Raw genomic sequence first — 9253 nt, 5'->3', positions numbered from 1 at the left:
CATACTTCTTCAAGTAGCACAACTGAAGAAAAGTTACTGAAGTACCAAATGAGCACATTAGAAGGACTTCTTAAGGTTTAGATGACACAGTATATTCTTAGTAGACTAAAATAATGACTACTGAAAATAGGCCTTTTATATCACAGGTAAAAATGTAATTTTAAAATAAATAAAAATATGAAACACTTTCAAACAGTAATAATAATTTGCAACATTGCGTATGTTTTTGGCAGTATTTTTGATCAATCTAATGCATCAGAGGTGAACAGAAGATGTTGAAATGAACATTAACCAAGATTAATAAATGCTGTAAAAGTATTATTCATTGTTAGCTTGTGTTATTTATAGTAAAAGTAGTTAACTAATGTTAACAAATTGAACCTTATTGTAAAGTTTTAACAAAATCTTATTAGTTATCTTTTCCACAATTAAACCTATAAACTCGGGTGTCAAAATATGAATAAATACAGTCTTGTCCAACACAAAATAGGTATCGTTTGGAAGTTTAGAAGCTCTACTTTCCAATGCATGTAGACATCATGACCAAAACTGAACAAGTGCTTTGAAATTTGCAGACAAATCAGAAGTGTTCCATTTTGATAATTTATATATATAAATTGCACTGTACATATTATTGTAATCAGTAAAAGCATCAATCTCATTGAACAGCCATGTGTCATATGTTGTTGGAAAGCTCTCAAAGAGTAGAATACAACCAGCCCATTTGTTTTACTCACAGACAAAAATATAGTGAGTAATAGCTAAGTATATGTCTTTGCATATATGCCGCGTCTTCGCTTATAACTTCACGAATAATAAACGTAAACATAAAATATCACATACCATTACTTAGAGGAAGTGATTATTTTTCAAACGAGCCCACACACAAGGTAATCATTAGATAATCCACATGAAGCACAATGTTACATATGGCCACCAGGAGATGGCGCCAAATACATGACACAGACTCAATGATGACTCAAATGACACAGAATGAAACTCATTCTGTGAAATCTCATTACTAAAATCATGTCTGCATGCTATGCAAACCTTTAGTCATTGTTGTGTTTGCATGTGTAATTAGTTATTATGTACAATTATTATGTTTTATTTGTTTGGAGAGGCTTTTGGACACTATGATAAATTATTTTTGTACAGCTGACATGACTGGAAACAAAACAAAAGCAGTTTTTCGGAGCCACCTTATTTAAACCCTGAAATATATAATGCAAAATAAGACAAATATGAAAGAAAAAATTTGAGCTCAATTTTTGGCTAAATTTTTTTTCCCAGCAGTTTCTTAGGCTGAGAGTCTCAGAATGAATCAATCTATATCATTAAAAAAATGGAAAGGTTTTCTATACAATGATGCCATACACTTGACCCTCCTTGTTTTTTTGTTTTTGTCGAGCTATAAGCCTTTAATTTTGGGTATGCCGTTAAAACGTAATCTTTAAAAACACCTTCAGAGCTTAAAGGGTTACAATGAAGTGAACATGGAGCGAATGTTTCGAACAAAACATGTTTTTGGGGAATACTGTTGTAGTAAGTAGTAGATTTATAGGATTTTCCTCTGTCCTCAATATAACTTTCATCCTGTTGGTACTTTGTAATATCCCAACAAAAGCTAGTTCCTTAATGACATCATCCTCAAGGAAGTGACCTCATTTTGGTGGCAAAACAGCAGCACCAACATCAGTGCTGTATTAGCAATGGATTTGATGAATTCTGTGATATTTTGTGGATGTAGTTGGTTTGTCTCACACAAAATGACTAACTTTATCTTTTTATTTACATTCGTGTTAGGTTCCATCCTCATAACTTTCTTAAATAATCAAGTTACAAATGATAAAGTTGATGTGCCCAGGCTTGACCAGAACATATTTCTGAAAGACTGCTATACACTTTTTTTTTAGAAATACTTCCCAATCCTTAAATTTAAATCACTATCATGTTCTTCTTTTAAGCCACAGAGTTCAAAAGGTACTGCATTACAGGAATGACCCAGCTATTTTAATAATACCATACTAAAATCAGTGTTGGAGGATGGTCTGCAAAATGTTCAAGTAATAACCGTAATTTAGTTTGATTCTTGCATGTCATTCATAATTGGGTCTCTGAGGCCATATGGCAGCTGCAGGCATATTGAGGGTAGAAGGATGTGATCTTATGGCAGTTCCCCTTATTAGAAAAGCAAATTGAATTTGCATAGCTAAGCTGCAGTACTGGTAGTAATGGGATACAATGTCAAGTGGTGCACAGGTAATGACAATAATGACGACTCTGTACTAGTCATTTGCATGTAAATAGCTGCCTTTACAGTGGGCGCACTGGTGCAGAGTATAACAATGTGATTACATGTTGGTGCACAGTGAGAGCTGCTCTTTCTAATCTAATGAATAGTATGTGTGAACCTATGGGGCACAATTATATTCAGAAGACGCAGATGAGTGCGAGAGAGTTACATGTTTGAAATTGGCCTCTTTGCAGTATAGAAGCTGCAGTCTTATTCGTTTAACAACATAATCCTGGTGTTATTTAAGAAGAAAAAATATCTGAGAAAAGGTGATGTAAGGTTAGGAAAGTCAGCTGAGAATACAAAAGCTTTTTTAATGTGTTTATTTGAATATCCTAAAAGACAAACATGCTTTTTTGTATTTTGAAGCCAACCATGTGCACACTACCATTCCTGGCTGTTTAATTTGAATAATTCCAGCGTCGCATAATCAGCAGCATGCTAACCTTTCAGCAACACACAACACACAATACACAAGAGAAATGCCCATTACACTGGCCAGAATAGTCGTTTGTCTGTTGCATGTGGGTTTGAGGTGCAATTATGAGGGCATTCGTAGGCTAAACAATTATAAGCTCAATTTGGGTCCCAGTCACTTAAAAATATTGGAATAGTCAGGTTTTGACACTTAAGCCCTAAGTATGCTCCTTGAAACAACCACAGCGTCTTTTTCCAGAGCAGTCTGTATTTCTCCTGAGGTTACCTGTGGGTTTTTCTTTGTATCCCGAACAATTCTTCTGGCAGTTGTGGCTGAAATCTTTCTTGGTCTGCTTGACCTTGGCTTGGTATCAAGAGATCCCCGAATTTTCCACTTCTTAATAAGTGATTGAACAGTACTGACTGGCATTTTCAAGGCTTTGGATATCTTTTTATATCCTTTTCCATCTTTATAAAGTTCCATTACCTTGTTACGCAGGTCTTTTGACAGTTCTTTTCTGCTCCCCATGGCTCAGTATCTAGCCTGCTCAGTGCATCCACGTGAGAGCTAACAAACTCACTGACTATTTATACACAAACACTAATTGCAATTTAAAAGGCCACAGGTGTGGGAAATTAAACTTTAATTGCCATTTAAACCTGTTTGTGTCACCTTGTGTGTCTGTAACAAGGCCAAACATTCAAGGGTGTGTAAACTTTTGATCAGGGCCATTTGGGTGATTTCTGTTATCATTATGATTTAAAAAGGAGCCAAACAACTATGTGATAATAAATGGCTTCATATGATCACTATCCTTAAATAAAAGACAGTTTATTTGCATGATCAGTCATATTTTCAAAATCAATGCCAAATTTCACAATTTCTGCCAGGGTATGCAAACTTTTGAGCACAACTGTATATGCATGCACAGATATGGAGAATACTTTGACAGGCAGATGCTGAACGTTCATATCAAAATGGAAGCATACTTAGGGCTTAAGTGTCAAAACCTCACTATTCCAATATTTTTAAGTGACTGGGACCCAAATTGAGCTTATAATTGTTTAGCCTATGAATGCCCTCATTTTTTTGCATGATCAGTCATATTTTCAAAATCAATGCCAAAATTTCACAATTTCTGCCAGGGTATGCAAACTTTTGAGCACAACTGTATACAGGCTGTTGGTGCATGCACGCTATGACTGCTATGAGACACTGGACTTTCTCTTCAGGAGTTTAGACCCTGTATATTCCTTCAGACTTGAGTTATACAAATGCAAATCCAGACCTCCTCACACATGCGCACTTGACTTGCACATCCATTGTTGTTGTTTTTACCTTCATCTCCTGCAGCGATTACATCTTTTTCTATGCCTAATACATCTGCATATGCAATGCCTATTTTTCTGTTATTGCACCCTTGGGCCTGCCACTGGTGCTCAGAGTCAGTCACACATGTAAAGAGGAGACAGATGGGGCCTGTCATGGGAGATTCATCTAAAGTTTACTTACACAGGACACCTTCATGTGCCAGTCTGGATTTAAATGTTTTTCTACATACACCTGCACTAGATGTACGGCTTTGACTATTATCATACATCTCATGCCACTTTTAAAAGATGCAATGTCAAGTTATAACTCTGAAAAGGATCCCCCATTGTGTTTCATTCAGCTGCGCTGTCTTGCTATTTGGAATGCGTCCTGGACAGTTTTTGCACCCATCAGTGCTATTTTTAATTGTTGGTCTTTTGTAAACATGCACTTGATGGACGTCTTTGATCATTTTGATGCATTTCAGGCGATATGCACCGGTTTTCAAAAGTGGTAAAAAACGTGTCTCATTCTGCTGCTGCCTCTAACTGGGAGAAACACATACCCTTCTGTGTGTAAACAAACCAGCAAATATGAAATATGAAGACCGTCTCTGCTTTGGCCTGTTGAAGCCAGTTGAAGCACCCAACATCACCGTGTATTGTATTAAATTTGTGTATTCAGAAGATTTCAGTGTGAATTGCTTGTGAAACAGTCACAATATGATTCAAGCTTTGCAAAGGAACTGTTATTGGAAGATGGCAGTTAAAATTGGACTATTGGATGAAAAACTGTAAGTAACATATTTTATTCATGAATATTTCATGTCATGACTGTTTGATAGTTAATGCTGTGCTTGAGTGAACAGTTTGATACATTCAAATGAAATGTGTTGGGTGTACATTATATGTTAACCCTGAAATGTAGTTTTATAATGTTGTGTGGAGTTAGTTCATTTTCTTCAAATGTTACAAATATGCCTGTATTGGAAGGGCTGCATGATGTTAGCCAATCACAACACTGGGCATTTACATTGAAGTCTTAAAGGGCCAGACATCTTGAAACCGAGTGTTTCAGACAGAGGGCCAGAGACAGGGTGGAAAATGATTAAATATGAATTATGAATGTTTGGTGCAAAAAAAATCTTTAAAAAAAACATTCTAAGTGGACCACGGCGAAGATAATAAAATGATTAAAAACAAGACTATGTCATGATCCCTTTAATCATGTCTATTTATTTCCCCTCTTCAGAAATACTTAAGATGCACCGATATGAATATTTTTTGCCGATACCGATTTTAACAAAAACCTATAAGCCATTACCAACACCGATAATTTGCCACTTACCTTATTTTGTTACTGTTTTGCTTAAGAATTATGCTTTAAAAAAATGTAATAAGGCTATTTTATGGTTTTAACTAGAAGTAATTTCCACTGAATATGGATTGGATCTGTTGGAGAGCTACAATGAGAGATTAAAACAAATATATGAAACTTGACAATTGATGTGGGGGAAAAAGGGTTATTTTTCCACTTCTAAAACATTTTTGCACTTCCGTTTTTGCAGTTCAAAACAATAGAACTCACATTTTACATATAATGATAGAAAATTGATTGCATTTCTTTTGGGAGTTGTTTTATTTAAAAATGGTTATAAACTTTAGACAATGCAATAAACGCACACAATTAAATCGTTTTTTTATATCAGCGTTTTCATGCTTTTGACCGATATGCTGATGGTTTTAATTTGGTCAATAATTGACTGATAAATATCGGTGAATCCCTATTATAATAAAGTAAAGGTTCCACCCCTGAAGTCACGAGTTCGAATCCAGGGCGTGCTGAGTGACTCCAGCCAGGTCTCCTAAGCAACCAAATTGGCCCAGTTGCTAGAGAGGGTAGAGTCACATGGGATAACCTGCTCGTGGTCGCTATAATGTGGTTCTCGCTCTCGGTGGGGCGTGTGGTGAGTTGTGCGTGGATGCCGCGGAGAATAGCGTGAAGCCTCCACACGCACTACGTCTCCGCAGTAATGCGCTCAACAAGCCATGTTATAAGATGAGCGGATTGACGTTCTCAGACATGGAGGCAACTGAGATTCATCCTCCGCCACCCGGATTGAGTCACTACGCCACCATGAGGACTTAGAGCGCATTTGGGAATTTGGCATTCCAAATTGGGGAGAAAAGGGGAGACAAAAAAAGTAAAGGTTGCTAAAGGCAATAGAAGTGAAGATTAGGGGAGAAGATAACATTTTTAAAGTGCCCATTTCGCCAAAAGCAAAGAATGTGTCAGGTTTTTTTCCCTTAGGTACCACTGTTTAATTACAGGTAAACATATGGCATTAAAAAAAAAAAAAAAACATATGGTGTGCTTTGCATTTGCAAAGATCATTACTGCAATTCGTTAGGGCAAGCATTACTATTACGACTGCTCATACTTTGGGTTAGGGGTTTAAGCAAACCTTAGTATGACATTTGGCAGCGTAACTCATCCCAAACAATAAATAGATTGTTCCAAAACATTTTGTCCAAAGAATTTCTATGACCTTTTAAGATTACAGGAGGATTTTTTTAAATCTTTTTGATTCAGACCAATTTACTATTGAATCATTTAGACTGATCTGTGAACTGGTTTGACCAGCTCATTGAAAAGAACCAACTCAAAAAGACTGATTCACTAATAATTATGTTGCTTTTACATGACACTTCCAATTTCTAGGTGATGAAATATTTCCTACTTTATTGCCTAGTGTCTACTTTTTTATAAATAGTATATATATATACTTTTACAAGAGGCCAGTGTCAACAATCATGGCATTTATGGTACTGTTAACTTGAATTCTTTTGCTGCCATGTCTCTGTAGTGCATTAAAATACAGACAAATAGATATCAGCAGCACAGATATTTAATGTCCAGCAGCTTACAGCAGACCAGTCCTAATAACCGTCTGCAGAGGGCATGTGGTAAACCAGACTGCTTCCTTTATAACTATCACACCTTTATAACTATCACAGACAAACCGAATTGATGCTGTGCAGACTCCAACCTGCTGTGTGTTTTAATGAAAGCTTTGTGCACTGCAAACAGAGACTGAACAACATGTCATTTTCTTAAGTGCAAAAAGTCGTACCTGAGCGCAGTGCAGATATATTTACAGTGGTTGACAGAAAAACAAACAGGGCTGCGTTTCCCAAAAGCATCGTAAGCCTGAGTAGACTGCAGAAACTACTGGCGCCATTGGTCTCTACAATCAACTTAAGCTTGCGATGCTTTGGGGAAACGCAGCCCTGAAAAATAATCGAATAAGTCAACTGTCACACATAAAGAAACATGGCAAATATGTGTGCGCCCACTTGTTAGCAGCATGGGTTGGTTAGCGCCAATATCTGTGATTCTAGTTAGTGCATAGCACCCAGGGTCATGGCAAAGATGGCCATATCTGCTTGAACCAAAGTAGTAAAATTATTACAAATTCACCCCTATGTGATACTATATATAAAAAAAAAGAAAAGAAAAAATAAATGTGTTTGAAAATATAGCTTCTAGCAGCAATTGTCAAGGTCAAAGCAGTTTGGGGAAAAGGAGAAAATTACCAAATTGCCAAATAAATAATTAAAAAACAGATCTACAAGGGGCAAAGTAATTTCATTACTAATTACTCCAGTTACTTTGTAGGTGTGGTGTTTGCAGACTTAGCGAAATAGAACGTATATCTCTGATTTAATTTCCGTCCACTATTTTGAGTTTTCCAAAAAACGCACTTTTTCAAACTACTTCTAGACCGTTAGTCCGATTCACATGAAATTTTGCATGTATCATCTATAGATCCTTGACCAAAAATGTTCAAAATTTTCATTGCATCTGACAAACAACAGACGATAGACCGGAAATCATTAAATTCCAATGGAGGGCTGCGTGGGCTTGCGACCATCTCCGGATGCGACATTTTCAGATCCGATTTGAGCTTCGGCTGCATTGAAATATTTCAACTTGAGCGACTAGACTGCATGCGAATGCCTGACCGGATGTGATGTATTCATTTAAAACTATTAGCATGATCAATGCATACACAGTGGTAGTCTTGTACTGTGTGAACCTTAAAAAAAACATGGATCTTATAAAATTGAACTGTTTGGCCATAATGACCATCATTATGTTTTGAGGAAAAAGGGTGAGACTTACAAGCCGAAGAACACCACACCAACCATGAAGCATGGGGGTGGCAGCATCATGTTGTGGGGGTGCTTTGCTGCAGGAGGTTCTGGTGCACTTCACAAAATAGATGGCATCATGAGGAAGGAAAATTAAGTGGATACATTGAAGCAACATCTCAAGACATCAGCCAGGAAGTTAAAGCTCGGTCACAAATGGGTCTTCCAAATGGACAGTGACCCCAAGCATACCTCCAAAGTTGTGGCAAAATGGCTTAAGGACAACAAATTCAAGGTATTGGAGTGGCCATCACAAAGTCCTGACCTCAATCCGAAATTGTGGGCAGAACTGAAAAAGCATGTGCCTACAAACCTGACTCAGTTACACCAGTTCTGTCTGGAGGAATGGGCCATTAATTCCAAAATTAATGTGAGAAGCTTGTGGATGGCTACACAAAATGTTTGACCCAAGTTAAACATTTTAAAGGCAATACTACCAAATACTAATGAAGTGTATGTTATCATCTGACCCACTGTGAATTTGATGAAAGAAATAAAAGCTGAAATAAATCATTCTCTCTACTATTATTCTGACATTTCACATTCTTAAAATAAAGTCGTGATCTTAACTGACCTAAGACAGGGAATGTTTTCTATGATTAAATGTCAGGAATTGTGAAAAACTGATTTTAAATGTATTTGGCTAAGCTGTATGTAAACTTCTGACTTCAACTGTATGTAGGTTGTGCATGTGCAGAAATAAATGACTCATGAACACATTTAATCACACATTTACTGTAATTACAAAAGCTTTTTTTTTTGAACTATTTGCAACATAAACAATCATTTCTTAATTCTACACTCATAATTGTCCAAAATACAGTAGTAGCCGACATTTGGAATAAAGTTTAGGGTCACTAATTTGCCTGTTTCAGTCAGCATACCTTTCTTTTTGTGTAGTCTTAACGAAAAGACAAATATAATTAGAATTTATTTTAATTATTGATGCATCTGTACAATTTATGTTTTTGTGTTTTACTGAGTGTGTTTTAACCTCCTGTGCCTTCTGTGTGC

Source organism: Myxocyprinus asiaticus, chromosome 16 (genome assembly GCF_019703515.2).
Source record: "Myxocyprinus asiaticus isolate MX2 ecotype Aquarium Trade chromosome 16, UBuf_Myxa_2, whole genome shotgun sequence".
In the NCBI taxonomy this organism is placed as follows: domain Eukaryota; kingdom Metazoa; phylum Chordata; class Actinopteri; order Cypriniformes; family Catostomidae; genus Myxocyprinus; species Myxocyprinus asiaticus.
Note: the sequence above shows the minus strand (reverse complement) of the source record.